General features: G+C 37.4%; 1 long non-coding RNA gene across 1 annotated transcript in view; it reads right to left on the reverse strand.

Moving 5' to 3' along the window:
• Positions 1-18,466, reverse strand: part of LOC308340788 — a 63,777-nt gene that overhangs the window by 10,697 nt on the left and 34,614 nt on the right. Inside the window, exon 3 of the long non-coding RNA XR_013966635.1 lies at positions 1,627-1,825. This is a non-coding gene — a long non-coding RNA (uncharacterized lncRNA). The remainder of the gene's footprint in view (positions 1-1,626; positions 1,826-18,466) is intronic.

The following is an 18,466-nucleotide window of genomic DNA, read 5'->3' on the forward strand; positions in this document are numbered from 1 at the left end:
AGTCATGATAGTATCTTCTCCAGATTATATTGGATTCTTTTGATGAAGTGAATTCTAGAAGTAGCCTATTTAATATTAAGAACAAAACCATGAGTCCTAGTTGTGTAACCTAGCCAAAGAGCACAATAAAATTAAATGTGAGCTTTGGGATGAAAAAAATAAGGCCCCTGAGAGTGTGAATGACTTAGTGGAGGTCAAACAGAGAATCCTGCTGAGCAGGGTCTTGAAAACAAATCCTCAGGGCGCCTGGGTGGCTCAGTGGGTTAAGCCGCTGCCTTCGGCTCAGGTCATGATCTCAGGGCCCTGGGATCGAGTCCCGCATCGGGCTCTCTGCTCGGCAGGGAGCCTGCTTCCTTCTCTCTCTCTCTGCCTGCCTTTCTGTCTACTTGTGATCTCTCTCTGTCAAATAAATAAATAAAATCTTAAAAAAAAAAAAAAAAAAGAAAACAAATCCTCAGACAGGTGCTAGTAAACCTTCAGTGGTGCCAGACCGTCTGCAATAAATTAAATCATTCCTCCTCCTCTCCATTTGGAAAATAAGAGCCTGCTTGACAAACAGCTAAGTGAAACCCTCACTCTTAGGGTGAAAATCCACTTTTTAAATTCACCTATGTCATTTATTTGGCTTAGCTCCTCTGCCAAGTTGTGGAGTTGTTTTGATGAGAACTCGCAATATTCATACAAAACAAGACAGGAGATTGTTTTTAATCTTTGTTCGTGAAGTTTTTTTCTTTTTAATTCCATTGTTTTTTAGTCTTAAATACAAAGAAAAAATGGGGGACAGTATACTCACTCAGATTTAAAAAGCACTGTTATCAGCGCGATCTAGATCTGTAAGTTCTCAGTTAAGATTTCACACTTATTGTTAGAATATTTTTTTGGTAGTAGATATCAGGGAACAAATGAAGACAATTATCTATCCATTTTAAGTTACATGTGGTCAGTGTGAGTATACTAAAGATTCATTAATAAGTTTATCTATCACCTTATCTTAAAAGAATAAAATAATCCTCCCTTTAAAAATTCTAAATTTTTATTTTAAAAATATGATAATATCCAGAAAGGGTCCTAATGCCTTGGTTATATACTAAATGTTTTTAGATTTTTTACAGTTAGTACCTTCCTGGGAAATCAGTTAGCCCATAGTCCATTCCAGGGTTTGTGATATGAATCACATTACAATATTTTTACTTTTAACTGAAATTTCTTACTTCAACGATATATCACTTGCAGCTAGGGAATAGATGTTTATTTATTTACTTTTTTAAGATTTTATTTATTCATTTGAGAGAGAGAGAGGCAGAGAGAGCACAAGCAGGGGGAGAGGCAGAGGGAGAGGGAAAAGCAGACTCTCCGCTGAGTTGGGAGCCTGACGTAGGGGCTCCATCCGAGGACCTGGAGCTCATTACCGGAGAGGAAGGCAGACACTCAACCATCTGAACCACCCAGGTGCCCCAGGATAGAGGTTTAGAAGTAACTACACAGTAACAGCATGTGCTCACATTCATTTTTAAAACTGTCTTAGTTTACAAACTGGCACAGAGTTTCTCTGTGGATATATAAAATTAACATTCAACTTCCAAATATTGAATAACACATAATTTTAAAATTGTATTTGAGACTTACGTAGAATTTCTAAACAAGTAGACGTGCAGGGGCTCCATGGAGCAAGTGTTATCCCAGAGAGTGTTGACCCCGCAGCCGCAGCCACAAGTTGTTTCCTATTGCTCCCCTTTCAGTTGCTGACAGACGTCTCTCCTGGGATCTCCTCTTTCTAGGCTCCCCCTCTTCTTCCCTACTCCCGTTGTTGGGTGGATGGTTGATGCTGCCAAATGAGTTGTAAGATTACTTTATTTGAATGCATGTTTAGCTAGGGCATGCTAATTTTTTAAAACATTTCAGAGTAGATGTTTTCAATTGACATGCAAAAACACAAACCAAAAAGGCATCACAAATCCTGAATATGACATAAGATCAAGAAATATTTATAAATATTTAAACTATTATTAAACAATTTCAGGATTAGAAAGCTTCTTTAAGATTCTGCACCAGTTCCAATGTGTGGGTATTTTTCCCATACCACCAACTCAGGTACCAATTCTCTGATACCAGTTGGGTGTCCTACAATTCAAGTCATTTCTGATACTACTTACTGGGAAACTGTGTCAGATCCTACAGGTTAAGGGCTCCATCCTACAAGACTGCCCCTCCCCCCAATTTCCACTGCCAATCACACCCTCCAGTCTTTCCCCTTGCCCCAGAGTTTAAGGGGTGGAACTGAAAGTTTCAACTCTCTGATCGCATTGGTTCCCGTAGCAACCAACTACCCCATATTTAGGGGATTTCCAAAAGTCACCTCATGAACATAAACTCAGTTGTGGTTGAAAGGTACTTGTTACGAGTAAAAAGACAAGCAAAAGCTCCAAAATGATTTCAGAAACTGAAGACAAGAGACCAAATACAGCAAAAGATGCTCCCATTGTTTCATTGCTTAGGAAATTTCACGAGTTTTAGGAGCTCTGTGCTCGAATTAGGGACAAAGACCAAATATGTATTTATTATAAATCACAATAGCACAGTCCACTCCCTAGTCTCCAGGAAGGGAAGAAGGCCTAGAGGTTGAATCAATCACCAATGGCCAGTGACTTAATATTCATGCTTATGTAATAAAGCCTCCACATAAACCTGAAAGGTTGGGGTTTGTGGAGATTTTAGGTTTATGAACATGCGGAGATTCACAGAAAGTGGCAAGCTCGGAGAGGACATGGAAGCTCCATGTTTCTTCCCTGTGCCTTGCCCTCTTCCATCTGGCTATTCCTGAGTTATATCCTTTGTGATAACCTGGTGTTCTAGTAAGTAAAACACTTCTCTGAGTTTTGTGAATCACTTTAGCATATTATTCAAACCTGAGGAGGTCAATGGAACCTCTGATCTATAGCCCAGTTGGTCAGAAGCACAGGTAACAATCTGGACTTGCAATTGGCATCCAAATTGTGCGGACAGGTAGCCTCGTTGGGACTGAGTCTTTAATCTGTGGGATCTGACATGTCTTCAGGTGGACAGTGCCAGAGGTTACTTGAATTTTAGAACACCAAACTGGTATCAGAGAATTGTTTGGCAGTGTGGGGAAAATAGCTCCCTCCACCACCACACAAATAAACAAAAAAGTAGTAGGTATGCCTGTGTGGCTCAGATGGTTAAACGTCTGCCTTTGGTTCAGGTTATGATCCTGGCATCCTGGGATTGAGCCCCACATTGGGCTCTATGCTCAGCGGGGAGTCTGCTTCTCCCTCTGTGCCTCACCCAACTCTTGTGTTCTTTCTCTCTCAAATAAATAAATGAAAATTTTAAAAAAAGTTTTTAGTGTACACACACACAAATAACATTTAGAAAAGTCTGGATCCTTTTAAAATGCACATATTAATTGAAATAAAGAGCAAAATGAAGGAATTCATGCAGAAATACCAAGAGGATTTTTGAAAGTTGACAATATTAACAATATATATTATTAATTATACTTTGTTAATATATAAAAAAGTATATAGGAATGATTTATGCTGTGTTATATATATGCTGTATTGTCTATATATAATATATGCTAAATAAATTATCTTTATTTTTATATGTACTTTTTTGTTTAGTTAAAGTGCAGACACCTAAGATCCTGATTCAACCACCCCACGCATAAGGAGGTCAGAGCTTTATTTCTATGGCTGCTATTCAATATCTGTCATTGTGACAGTAATATCTTAAAAAATGATTCCAATAACCTGATAGAGACACCCAGATTCCAGGTGGCAGAGTGTATTTCACACCATTTTTTAATTGAAGCATAACTGACATATGATATTCTATTGGCTCCATGTGTACATCATGGTGGTCCAATATTTTTGTACTTTACAAATGATGCCCATGGTAAGTCTCATTCCCATCTGTCACCACACAAACTTATTGCTTTATTGACTATATTCCCCATGCTGTACATTATATCCCCACAGCTTATTTATTTTATTTTTTTTAAAGATTTTATTTATTTATTTATTTGACAGAGAGAGAGATCTCAAGTAGGCAGAGAGGCAGGCAGAGAGAGGGGGAAGCAGGCTCCCCGCTGAGCAGAGAGCCCGATGCGGGGCTCGATCCCAGACCCCGAGATCACGACCCGAGCCGAAAACAGAGGCCCAACCCACTGAGCCACCCAGGCACCCCAGCTCATTAATTTTATAATTGGAAGTTTGTACCTCTTCATCCCCATCACCTCTCTCCTGACCCCTTCCCCCCTGGCAGGGGGGAAGGGGTCTATGAGTCAGTTTCCTGTATCTATGAGTCAGTTTCTGTTCCCTTTAGTTGACTTGTTTGTTTTTATATTTCACATATAAGTGAAATGACAGGGTGTTTTTCTTTGTCTGACTCATTTTACTTAGGACAGTATGTTCTAGGTCTGTTCATGTTGTCACAAACAGCAAGATTTCGTTCTTTTTTTAAGGCTAATCTTCTGTTTGTTATATACACACCATAGTTTCATTATTCCTTCATCAGTGGTTTGCTTCCATATGTTGGCCATTGTAAATAATGCTGTAATAAGCATAAGAGTGCATATACCTCCTCAAATTGGTGTTTTTGTTTTCTTTGTATAAATACTCAAAATCGCCAGACCTTATGGTAGTTCAATTTTTAATTTTCAGAGGAACCTCTATACTGCTTTCCACAGTGGCTGTACCAATTTACATCTCCATCAACAGGGTACAAGGTTCTCTTTCTCTACACCCTCACCAACATTTTTTTTTTTTTTTTGGTCTTTTTGATAATAGCTAATCTGACTGTGGTTTTGACTTGCACTTCTCTGATGATTAGTGATGTTGAGCATCTTTTTGTGTCTGTTGTCCCTCTGTATGTCTTCTTTAGAAAACTGCCTATTCAACTGCTTTGTACATTTTTGTATCAGGTCATTTGTTTTGATATTGAGCTTTTTATATATTTTGGTTGTTAACACATTATCAGATATATAATTTGCAAGTATCTCTTCCCATTCAGTAGGTTGTCTTATCATTTTTTTTGATGGCTTCCTTTGCTGTGCAAAAACTTTTTGTGTGATATAATCCCATTTGTTTATTTTAGCTTTTGTTGGCTTTATCTGTGGAGACTGGTCCCTGCCACTGACCCCACAAAGATATGTATATATACTTATATATACATATACAGCTAAGACTGATGTTAAAGAGCTTACTGCTGGGGCGCCTGGGTGGCTCAGTGGGTTAAAGCCTCTGCCTTCGGCTCAGGTCATGATCCCAGGGTCCTGGGATTGAGTCCCGCATTGGGCTCTCGGCTCAGTGGGGAGCCTGCTTCACCCCCTCCCCGCCTGCCTCTCTGCCTACTTGTGATCTCTGTCTGTCAAATAAATAAATAAAATCTTAAAAAAAAAAAAAAAAAGAGCTTACTGCCTGTGTTTGTCTTCTAGGAGTTTTATAGTTTCAGTTGTTACATTCAAATCTAATATATTTTAATATATTTTTGTATATGGTATAAGATAGTGGTCCAGTTTCATTCTTTTATATGTAGCTTCCCAGTTTTATCAACATCATTTATTGAAGAAACTGTCTTTTTCCCATTTTATGTTCTTGCCTGCTTTGTCATAAATTGATCATATCTGTGTGGGTTTATTTCTGAGCTCTCTATTCCATTTCATTCATCTATGTGTCTATTTTCATGCAAATCTCATACTGTTTTGATTACTGCAGCTCTGTAGTATAGTTTGAAATCAGGGCACATGATACCTCCAGTTTTGTTCTCTTTCCCTAGATTACTTTGGCTCTTCTGGGTCTTTTGTGGTTCAATACAAATTTTAGGATTTTGTTCTAGCTCTGTGAAAAATGCCATTGGTATTTTGATGGTGATTGCATTGAATCTTTAAATTTATTTGAGTAGTATGGACATTTTAACATTAATTTTTTCGACCCATGAACACAGAATATATTTTCATTTATTTGTGTCATCTTCAATTTCTTTCATCAGTGTCTTTTAGTTTTCAGAATATTGGTCTTTCATCTCCTTGGTTAAATTTATTCCTAGATATTTTATTCTTTTTGGTGCAACTATAAATGGGCTTTTTTTTTCTTAATTTCTCTTTGTGATAGCCCAATAATTGGTCTATAAAAATACAACATATTTATGTATGTTAATTTTTGTATCCTGAGACTTTACTAGATTCTTTTATTAGTTCTAACAGTTTTGGTGGAGCTTTAGGGTTTTCTATATATAGTATCATGTCATCTGCAAAGAGTGATAGTTTTCTTTCTTCTTTGGATACATTTATTTTTCTTTCCTAATAATTGTTGTGGCTATGCCTTCCAATAGTATGTTGAATAAAAGTGGTAAGTGTGGGCATCCTTGTCTTATTCCTGATCTTAGAGAAAAAGTTTTCATTCTTTTACTGTTGATTATGATGCTAGCTATGGGTTTGTCATAAATGGTTTTTATTATTTTGAGGTACATTCCTTCTACACCCATTTTCTTGGGTTTTTATTGTGAAAAGTTACTAAATTAATCAAATGCTTTTGCTGCAGGTATTGAGGTAATCATATAATTTTTATCCTTTGTTTTGTTAATGGGGTGTGTCACATTGATTGATTTGTGGATATCGAACCATCCTTGCAACCTTAGAATAAATCTCACTTGGTTGTGGTGTATGATCTTTTCCATGTACTGCTGAATTCAGTTTTCTAATATTTTGTAGAGGATTTTTGCATCTATATACATCAGGAATATTGCCCTGTAAATGTTGGGTGTGTGTGGTGTTTTGTCTGGTTTGGCATAAGGGTGATTGCAGCCTTGTAAAGGAGTTTGGAAGCATTTCTTCCTTTATGTTTTTTTGTTTTTTGTTTTTCGTTTTTTTTTTTTTTTTTTTTTGAATAATTTGAGAGGAGAGGTACTAACTCTTTTTCGAATGTTTAATAGAATTCACCTATGAAACTATCTGGCACCTCGTCTTTTGTTTTTTGGGAGTTTATAAATTACTGTTTCAATTTCATTATTTCTAATCAGTCTATTCAGATTTTCTATTTCTCCAAGATTCAATCTTGAAAGGTTGTGTGTTTTTAGGAATTGATCCATTTCTTGCAGGTTTTCTAATTTTTTGGCTTCTAATTGTTCATGGTAGTCTCTTATATTCCTTTGTATTTTTGTGGTTTCAACTGTAGTTTTTCTTTCATTTTTTATTTTATTTATTTGGCTCCTCTTTCTTTTTTCTTGATGAGTCTGGCAGGAAGCTTATCAATTTTGTTTATCTTTTCAAAGAACCAGTTTTAGTTTCATTGATTTTTTTCTATCATACCTTAAGTCTCAATTTATTTCTGCTCTGATCTTTACTATTTCCTTCCTTCTAACCTTGGGTTTGCTTGTTTTTCTTTTTCTAGTTCCTTTAGGTGCCAGGTTAGATTATTTACTTGGGATTTTTCTTATTTCTTAAGGTAAGCCTGTATCAGAATGAACTATCCTCTTAGAATTGCTTTTGCCATGTCCCATAGATTTTGAAAAGTTATGCTCCTTTTCATTTGCCTCAAGGTATTTTTTTTTTTTTATTTCTTCTTTGTTTTCTTCATTGAACCATTAGTTGTTTAGTATCATGTTCTTTAGTATCTACATGTTTGTGTCTTTTCTAGTTTTTTTTTTTTTTCATATAATTGATTTCCAATGTCATACCACAATGGTCAGAAAAGATGCTTGAAATGATTTGTCTTCTTGTATTTATTGAGACTTCTTTTGTGGCCTGACATGTGATCTCTCCTGGAGAATGTTCCATCTGCATTTCACAACAATGTGTATTCTGCTGGTTTAGATGGAATGTTCTGTATTAAGTCCAGCTGGTCTAATGTGTTGTTTAGGGCCAGTATTTCCATATTGATTTTCTGTCTAGATGACTTATCCATTGATGTAAGTGAATAAGCTATTGAAACCCTCTACTATTATTATATTGCTGTCAACTTCTCCCTTTATGTGTTATATTTGTTTTTATATATTTAGGTACTCCTGTGTTAGGTGTATAAGCATTTACAAATGTTATCTTCTCTTTGACCCCTTTATCATTACACAATGCCTTTATTTTTGTTTTAAAGCCCATTTTGTCCGATATGAGCTATTCCAGCTTTTCCTTTATTACCACTGGCATGTAATATCTTTTTCCATCCTTTCACTTTTGGTCTGTGCATGTTCTTACATATGAAGTAAGTCTCTCATAGGCAGCAAACCTGTTTTTCTATCCATTTAGCCACTCTATGCCTTTTGACTGGAATATTTAGCCCATTTACGTTTTTTAAAAGATTTTATTTATTTATTTGACAGAGGAGAGAGGGAGAGAGAGAGCTTATAAGGAGGGGGAGTGGGAGAGGGAGAAGCAGGCTCCCTGTTGAGCAGGGAGCCCAATGCAGAGCTAGATCCTAGGACCTGGGGATCATGACCTGAACAGATGCTTAACTGACTGAGCCACCCAGGCACCCCTACCCCATTTACAAAGTAATTAGTCATAGATAATAATTTGTTAATTGTTGCCACTTTGTTAACTGCTTTGGGGTTGTTTTGTAACATCAGTTTTAATTTAAGAAGACCTCATTATTGAGTTCTTTCTCCAAAGATTGATAAAATACTTAATTTCCCAGAAGAATATTATGTTCAATTTAAAATTCACTCCTAAATTTACCTATATAACAATATAAGATTCAAGGGATATCAAAGTTATTCTGAGGGTTATTTTTTAATATAGAGTGAATTGTGGCCCAGGGAAGTCAGGTGACTTACCCAAGGCTATACAACTAACTGGAATATTTCATATAAAACCTCTGTTTACATGTTTTGTTTATAGAAGGATATTTGATCCTAACACTATAAAATGTTACTTGTTTTTTCCTGTGGTGATGAAGTAGAGTACATGAACCTGTTGCCATATCTCCACCCACTTTGGCTAAAGTTTTGCTAAGCAAATAAAGAAACTCACAGCAATTTTACACTAACATTTAAAATGTGATTTGGAGAACTTTCTAAAAGATTATTATGAGTAAACCCATGGTACCAACTGTTCAAACAAATGAGATTTTCTTGCAAGGATTTTGTCTTCATCAACCTTCATCAAAGTTGAGCATGAATAAAGACATGAGATGTCCCAAGACCCAAGGGAAGAAATTAGCAGCAATGTAAATTGGGTTCTCTTTGTGTTTATACTTAGGGAGAAGGGAAACGTTTTCTTCTTTCTTATGATATAGCAGAATCGTTAAGAACCAAATATTAAGGGGCGCCTGGGTGGCTCAGTCATTAAGCGTCTGCCTTTGGCTCAGGTCACAATCCCAGAGTCCTGGGATCGAGCCCCACATGGGGCTCCTTGCTCTGCAGGAAGCCTGCTTCTCCCTCTCCCCCTGCTGCTCCCCCTGCTTGTGTTCCTTCTCTTGCTGTGTCTCTCTCTGTCAAAAACAAAACAAAACAAAAACCAAAAAAACACACCAAATATTAAGGGGCACCTGGGTGGCTCAGTGGGTTAAAGCCTCAGATCAAGCCCTGCATTGAGCCCCACATGGAGCCCCACATGGAGCCCTGCATGGAGCCCCGCATGGAGCCCCGCTTCCGGATCTCTGATCAGCAGGGACCCTGCTTCCTCCTCTCTCTCTACCTGCCTCTCTGGCTACTTGTGATCCCTGTCTGTCAAATAAATAAATAAAATCTTAAAAAAAAAATTACCAAATATTAAGGTTTTTCCTTCCAAGACCAGGCATAAACAGTAACTGAAAAACACCTATGGGGGCGCCTGGGTGGCTCAGTTGGTTGGGCCGCTGCCTTCGGCTCGGGTCATGATCCCGGGCTCCTGGGATCGAGTCCCGCATCGGGCTCCTTGCTCGGCAGGGAGCCTGCTTCTCTCTCTGCCTCTGCCTACCTCTCTGCCTGCTTGTGTGTACTCTCTCTCTCTCTCTCTCTCTGGCAAACAAATAAAAATCTTAAAAACAAAAAAACAAAAAAACAAACACCTATGTTGCAGAGATACAGAGGTGAACAAGACAGCCCATGCCCTGACCACACAGAGTTTATATTCGACCACAGGTGTCAAAGAGGTATGCACTGAGTAACACTTTGTTGTTTACTAGTGCAAGACTATATTTCACTGGGCTTCAGCTTTCCTACATGTCTAATGAAATTAGTATTAGTTACGTTGAGACATGTAGTTTCGATCATGAAGAGATAAAGCATGAAAAGTGAATAATACAAAGTTAGAAATACGGTAAGCTATCAATAAAGATGAGTTACTATTACAGATTTCCTTTGTTTTAGGGACCATCATATAGGGATTATCTTTTTTTTCCCCCCCTTGACCAGGCTATATGATATTTTAAGAAAACATTTTATATTGGGATTTTCCTCTCAAAAACAGCATATGATTATAACTGAAGTAGGCACCAAATATCCAGTGATTAGCTGACTGACCAACTGACTCACTGAATGAGAAGCTATTATTATTGTATATTTTTTATTAGTAGTCAATATTTACTTTTCATCTTTACATTTTAAGTTTAATAGACACATTAGTTGTGAACTAAAACAGTCTCTTCCCAAAAGATGATGTAGTCCTTTAGCATTTTAAATTATATATTATCTCTAAAGAGCAAAATTTTTTAAAAAATAGAATAATGCCAAAATCACAGGCAAAAAAAGAAAAATATAAATCGGACCTCACCAAAATTGAAAACTTTTGTGCATCTAAAGGCACTGTCAACAAAGTGAAAGACAATCCACAGAATAGGCAAAAATCATTTGCAAATGATTGCAAATCATTTATATCCATAATACATAAATAACTAAAACTCAACAAGCAACAAAAAATAAACAACCTGACTAAAAATGGGCAAAAGACTTGAATAGACATTTCTCCAAAAAGACATACAAATGGTCAATAAATATATAAAAAGATGCTCAACATCACCAATCATTACGGAAATGGAAATCAAAACCACAATGAAATACCAACCAATTCACACTCATTAGGATGGCTATCATAAGAAAATAAAAGCAAAATGCCACAAATGTTAGCAAGAATGTGGAGAAATTGGGACTGTTGTGCAGTGCTGGTGTGATAGAAAATGATGCACATGCTGCAGAAAACTATGGAAGTTCCTCAGGAAAAAAAAAAAATTAAACATAATTACTTTTATGATCCAATAATTCCACTTCTGAGAAAATACCCAAAAGAATTGGAAGCAGGAACTCAAACAGATATTTGTACACCCATGTTCATAATAGCATTTATCACAGTAGCCAAAACATAGAAACAGCCCAAATGTCCGTCAATGGGTAAATGGATAAACAAAATGTGGTATATGCATACAATAGGATATTATTCAGTCTTAAAAAGGAAGGCAACTCTGGCACATGCTAAACCTGAATGAACCTTGGAAACATTATGCTAAGTCAAATAAGCCAGAAGGGCAAATATATGATTCCATTTACATGAGGTACCTAAAGTAGTCAAATTCATAGAGAAAAAAAATAGAATGTTGGTTCCCAAGCTTTAGGGGAAGGAGGAATGAGGAGTTATTTTTTAAGGGCTATAAACTTCCATTTGAGATGCTGCAGAATGTCTGGAGATGGATAGTGGTAATGGCTGGACAACACTATGAATGTACTTAATTCCACAGAACTATACACTTAAAAATGGTTCAAATAGTAAATTTGTTATGTATATTTTACCATAACTAAAAAATCATAAAAGTTAAAGAAACAAACCAATATGCAGAAAAATTCTCTTTTGAATATTAAAATAACAGCGATTGATGAAGAATGAAAATGAGCTCTTGGGGTGCCTGAGTGGTTCAGTTAGTTAAGCGTCTGCCCTCAGCTCAGGTCATGATCCCAGTGTTCTGGGATGGAGCCGGGCATTGGGCTCCTTGCTCAGCAGGGAACCTGCTTCTCCTTCTCCCTCTGCCTGCAGTTCCCACTGCTTGTGCTCTCTCTCTCACTGTCAAATGAATAAAAAAGATCTGAAAAGAAAAAAGAGAAAAGAAAAGGAGCTCTTATGTAATATCAATGTATTAATAATGATGGATAAGGATGAGTTCTAAAAATTTTTAACCCAATTACTTAAATAGAAGACTATTTCCTTAAAAATTTCATTTTAAACTTCTAAATACTTTAGCCATTTCAAAACACATTACTGCAAATACTAAGTGAGAAATATTTCTTTTTTTTTTTTTTTAAGATTTTATTTATTTATTTGACAGAGAGAGATCACAAGTAGGCAGAGAGGCAGGCAGAGAGAGAGGGGGAAGCAGGGTCCCTGCTGAGCAGAGAGCCCCATGTGGGGCTTGATCCCAGAACCCTGAGATCATAACCTGAGCTGAAGGCAGAGACTTAACCCACTGAGCCACTCAAGCACCCTGAGAAATATTTCTTAGGACCATTCAACAAACTGTTTGCAATGTTGATATACTTTCTGTTACAAAGGTCATTCTACTTAAACCAAATGCCTCACATTGCTATTTAATCTCATGTCTTTTTCCTCAGTGTCTAGTGGATTTGTTGTATTTGATTTATTAAAAAAGATTCAATTTCCAAAATTAAAAAAATATAATTAAACATCCTTAAGGGAGCAATTTTCATCTTAGATTTGCACAAACTTTCATTTTCTTCACAGGGCAAGAAACAATGACTGGAATAGAGCCAACGTGAATTCCTGAGATAGAAACTTTTCTGTTATCAAGCTCTGGCTGCATCACAGTCACAGTGGTTTGGGTGAATCCCTGTGATGTTACCAAAATGACAAGGACCACCTGCTCCCAGTCCACACTCCCATTCTGGTAGAGAGCTGTGTTTCTTGGTTGCATTTAATTAAGGCATAGGCTTAGTTTTCTGTGACCAATCTATTTTACTTTTTTTTTTTTAAGATTTTATTTATTTACTTGAGAGAGAATGAGTGAGAGAGAGCATGTGAGAGGAGAAGGTCAGAGGGAGAAGCGGACTCCAAGGAGCTGGGAGCCCAATGCAGGACTCGATCCTGGAAGTCCAGGATCATGACCTGAGCCGAAGGCAGTCGCTCAACCAACTGAGCCACGCAGGCGCCCAATCTACTTTATTTTTAATTATAACTTGTTTCTTGATGTGTTATATGCTTTAGGAATAAAAGATTTTAAGAATAGTAAAGTTGTGAAATTTAAATATACATATTTTTATTTATAAGTTTTCCTTTCGGAACGCTCAATTGCCAAGTATATCTACTAGAAGCAAATCAATATCTGATCACATATTTGCATTATCTGGAAACTAATAAATATTTGGTGCAGAACTAGATGCTGAGCTTTTTCTATTCTTATCTAATTCATCATTGCCTCAAGTAATTACATCAGACTAAAATTTACAAAAAGAAAAACATAAGGAAATCAGTTATCTTGTTTGGATAACTTCATATTTTGATTCATGAAAGAGAATATAAACCTTCAAAAATCTTATAGCAAGGGGATAATTCTGTTAATACATGGATTATCCTCATCTGTTTTTCTTAGTGAAAATCATTATTTTGACCTTCATTTCTTTAATTCAATAAAAACTGAGCTAAGAAATTAGAAATACTAGCCAAAATCTGTGAAAAATAAACTCGATGGTTCTGACAGAGGTGAAATAGCATCTTTGTCTACTGCTTTTAAACTTATGTAATAGACTGCGTGGTGTTTGAGTTTGAACAGAACTTTGCACATTAGGTAAAGACAGACACACAGGCAGACACTAGCTGGGGACAGGGCTGGCCACTTCCCAGCCTTGTCACCTTGGATGTCAGCTCTACTGCATGGTGCTACATCTCCAAGAAAAGATAATTATTTTTGTAATACTTAGGAAAGTTACATTGGTTAAAGAGCAAGGGGTTGGATCACAGAATTAACTGAGAACTACTACAATTTAATCTTCCATTCATCCAGACACTGGACAAGGCACTGGGGGTAACAAAATGTATAATAAAGTTAGGGTACCTGTTACTCAGAGCTCCCCAGGAACTTCCAAATCTGGGATCCTGAGCTGTGAGGCTTGCGCTGAGCTCATTTTCCCTGGCACTCCCTCATCTCATATCCTAACCCCACCCCACCCCCACAACCCCACACTGGGCTCCATGTTCTTCACAAGTACTAAGCACACCTCTCCCTCAGGACATTTGCACTGCTGTTTCCTTGACTAAAAGACCTACCTGCAGATATTATCTTCATTTCACTCAGGGCTCTGCTCAAATACCAACTCTCAGGTCTTCCAGGCAACAACTATCTGCATTTGGAGACTACACGGGTCACGCCTGAGCCTGCTTTATCTCTGTGGTATTTATCTCTACCTCATGTACCATAAATTTATTTGTTCACTCATTTATTGTCTGTCTCTCCCAGAGAACATAAGCTCCATGAGGGCAGGGACTTTGTGTTGTTCAATGCCGTATTCCCACAGATTCAGAACAGTGTGTGAAATGCAGAAATAAGTCAGTCAGTCATTGTTTGGGGAATGAATGAATGCATGAATGAAGACATAATTCCTGTGGGGAACACAAATATGTCACAGTAACTGGAGCACACAGTCCAAGTCCTGCTGGATGGGAGGCCAGAGAAAAGACTCCCCAGATAAGTGACATTTGAGAGGGATCTTGAAAATGAAGAGATAAGTGCTAGGGAGAAGAGGAGGAAAAAAAGAGCATTATGTTGCAGGAGAGGAAACAGGAAGGCGCAGAGTCACAACACTGTCAGGTTCAAGGAAAGGTGGAACATAAAGTGTTTCATACACTATGTGGTGTCAAGTGGAGAAATTACAACATCGTAACATCAGGCACCTAATTCATCACAGGAAGTCAGGCTGCTGGCACATTCAAGCTGGGTAATTTGAGGAGAGTTAACAGACTATTTACAAAGGTGGATCAGGGTTTAAAGACACCAAAAGGGGTAGCACTGCTCCCTGGGAACCCTTTGCTGCCCTAGGCCTGAAGTGGAAATAGAAGAATGGTCAGACCCAGAGAAAGTATTCAGAAGAGACACAGCCCACCCTGGATCCGCCCAGATGCCACTGGGGAAAGTTGTGCCAAGATGCTGCCTTCCCCCCAGCCTTCCACCATCTTCAGTGCCTGCCACTAGCTGAATCTAATTGGAAGCTTAAGATGGGAGACTTTTGTTGATGCGGTCCACAGGCTTGCTGGGCCACGGAACAGGTCAGAGAAAAATTATCAGGGACCATAACAAGATATCAAGCACAGGAGAACTCTCTTAGTGGGAAAAATTCTTCATAGAGCACCTTTAGATGATTGGTGAGACTCCAAAGTTATGCTCAGGCAACCAAAAACATTATTAGTGCCTGCACAGGCAGCAATAATAGAAGTTTGTTTTACCTCAAAAGTGCATGGGAGAATGTGAGAAGACAGCAGAGATGGGCAAGGGAGAGAACCTTTATGTCTACTGTAAACAGTATATAAAATTTCTCCCCAAGGATCACAGACCTTAAGCAGCCTACACATTCCTGAGCAGATCCATGTTTACTTTTTGAGATTATTTTTACTATTATTTTGTGTGTGTAATCTCGTAAAGGAGCTAGCTTTCATACATGGCACAACTTTTTGTTGTCCTGGCAAGCAGGGCAGAAACAGAAGTGTAGAGGCAGAACAGGCCCTAGAATCCCGTAATTCTTTTAGGGCTATTAGTTTTCCATAGGCTTTAAGATTGCCAATGTTTGTCCAATTTTACCAAGAGCTTTTGGTTCCAAGAGCTGAAACTTTGTAACTTTAATTGCAACTTGAAATTCTTAAGAAGTGTGGGATTTTTTTTTTTTTTCTCCAATGGCCAAAATATGGAGGAATTTATATAGAGGGTTGTCCTGGTGGGCATGTGGAAGGTGGGCAGAGTGGCCACTTAAGAGGCTGTGAAAATAGATTAGGCAAGAAAGACAATGTCCCCACCTATGACAAAGCCACTGAGAATGCTCTGGGCTGTTCTTGAAAATGTCTGGTTCTACACTTAGGCCACAAATATCATCCTTAATAAATCACTCCAGGCCTGAGTTCACATACACTTAGTCCTTACACTGTCTGATTTAACATCCGCCCTTTGTTCAACTGTTGCTAATCACTTACTCTGTGCATTTTCTGAGGGATTTTTTTCCCTCTCTTCGAATTTATTTTAAATAGAGGTAATAACTTTTCATTTCTCTCCCATGCAGTGTGACACTGTGATTCTTATACAGCCCCTGTCTTTCATACACACTCCTTACCATCTATTATTTTCTTATAACATTTTTTTTTATTATGTCAGTCACCATACAGTACATCATTAGTTTCTGATGTAGTGTTCTATGATTCATTGTTTGCATATAACACCCAGTGCTCCATGTAATTCATGCCCTCCTTAATACCCATCATGGGCTCACTCATCCTCCCACCCCCCTCCCCTCAAAACCATCACTTTGATTTCCAGAGTCTGTGGTCTCTCATGGTTCGTCTTCCCCTCTGATTTGTTATTTTCATGAATTAATGATTCTAACTAGCAAATGATGGTTTCACCTTACTAGTTTAAAGGAAAATTTAAAGTCTCTGTCATGTTATATTGGAAGACAGAAAGATGATTTTTTAAAAAAACTAAATGGTGGGGCACCTGGGTGGCTCAGTCAGTTAAACATCTGCCTTTTGCTCAGGTCACGATCCCAGAATCCTGGAATTGAGCCCCACATCGGGCTCCCAGCTCATCAGGGGTATGATTCTCCCTCTGATTCTGCCCCCTTCCCATGCCAACTCGTGCTCTCTGTCTCAAGTAAATAAATCTTAAAAACAAAAACAAACTATATGGCATTCTTCTTCTTCTTTTTAGCAGCAAAAAAGAATACTTCAGAAAACAAATGTTGATTTTTCATTAACTCCTTATTTTCAACTAAGAGCAAAGTAGGGTTCCGGGCTCAAACATGGTAAATTTGAGCATTCTGAAAAGGCCAGAGCTTTCATAATACCATCAACATAACCAAAAATCATTGTATAGAACCACCTACTGTCCCACATGCTTATCTGAAAAGGCATGACTTCAAAGGAATGTCGAAATTTAAAAGACCATTGTCCTTTGTAGAGACACTAACTTCCTAGAATTCAATGGTCCTGTTTCCTGTAATTTTCATCTTTGGGGAAACCATGATTTCTATGAGATGTGACATTTATTTATGGCATTTTAAAAAAATTATCTAACACGTGCCATTTTCTAATACTTATATAGGAATAAAGTTATACATTGAGCCACAGATAAAATTCATCCACAAATACTCCCATATTTATTGACTCAAAGAAATAAAACAGTTTCATGTACTTTAAAATAGCCTATGCATATAAGAATAGTTATTTTAATGACATGATCTTCCATCAATTTTGAAACATTTTTTATATAACTGGTTAAAACATTATTGGACTTTGTGGTACACTGTAAAAGCACTGAACAAAATCCCAATGTACTAAACTTAAGTCATTGCATAGACACCATGCTCATACTCAAATAATATTATTTTTTATAATATATGCACTTGGATTGCTTGAACCACTCAATTGCTTCTTAGTAGTTTATAAAACAATAAAAGAATTGAGGACTCTAATGTGAGATTAAGGGTTAAGTGAGCAATGTTAAATAAAGGAAACTTTCTATTCGAAGAACAATATTTTGCATGTAAGAACCCAGACTAGCTGTTACTAGGTCTTTTATATTCATTCCATCTAAAATGATAAAGAACAGAAAACCTCAGGTAGCTTATTCAACTCAATTACAATATATTTTAAAAGTTATGAATTTGACTGAAATTTAAAAAAGGAATTGACCTGTTTCTCCAAGAGTGATCCCCAAACCACCTGCATCAGAATTAACTGAGATTTGTATCAAAAATGCCATTTCCAGGGACACCTGAGTTACACAGCTGGTTACATGTCTGTCTTTGGCTCAGCTCATGATTTCAGGGTCCAGGGATGGAGCCCCAGATCCAGTTCCCTGCTCAGCAGGGAAATGCTTCTCCTGCCCTCTCTCTGCCCCGCTCATGCTCTCTCTCTCTAAAAAATAAATAAATGAATGAATGAATGAATGAATAAATTAAAAAATGAAATCTTTAAAAAATCCATTTCCCAAGTGTTCCAGGAAACACTTGAACACTCCTAAACCCCAGATCTTGGGCTCTTCTGCCATGTGACAACGTTTCTTTTACCTCTGCATATCTACTCTTGATAAACTGCCTTAAGGAACATGTGCTCACACTATTTCAGTCTCATGAGATACACTTCAAAACAGAAAAGAGAACAAAAACATGAGATGTTCTTTGATCTTTACATCTTGCTCTAGAGTTTCTGTGTGCTTGAAACTTTGTTATATTTTTGTTACAAAGCAGATACCCTTCTTCCCTCAGTGCACTCAACTAAGAAAGTTAGAGTTGAGATTTAGCGCTATTAATGGTATAAGAAAGGGCTGCATGTATA

This window comes from Martes martes, assembly GCF_963455335.1.
Source record: "Martes martes genome assembly, chromosome: 4".
Lineage (NCBI taxonomy): Eukaryota > Metazoa > Chordata > Mammalia > Carnivora > Mustelidae > Martes > Martes martes.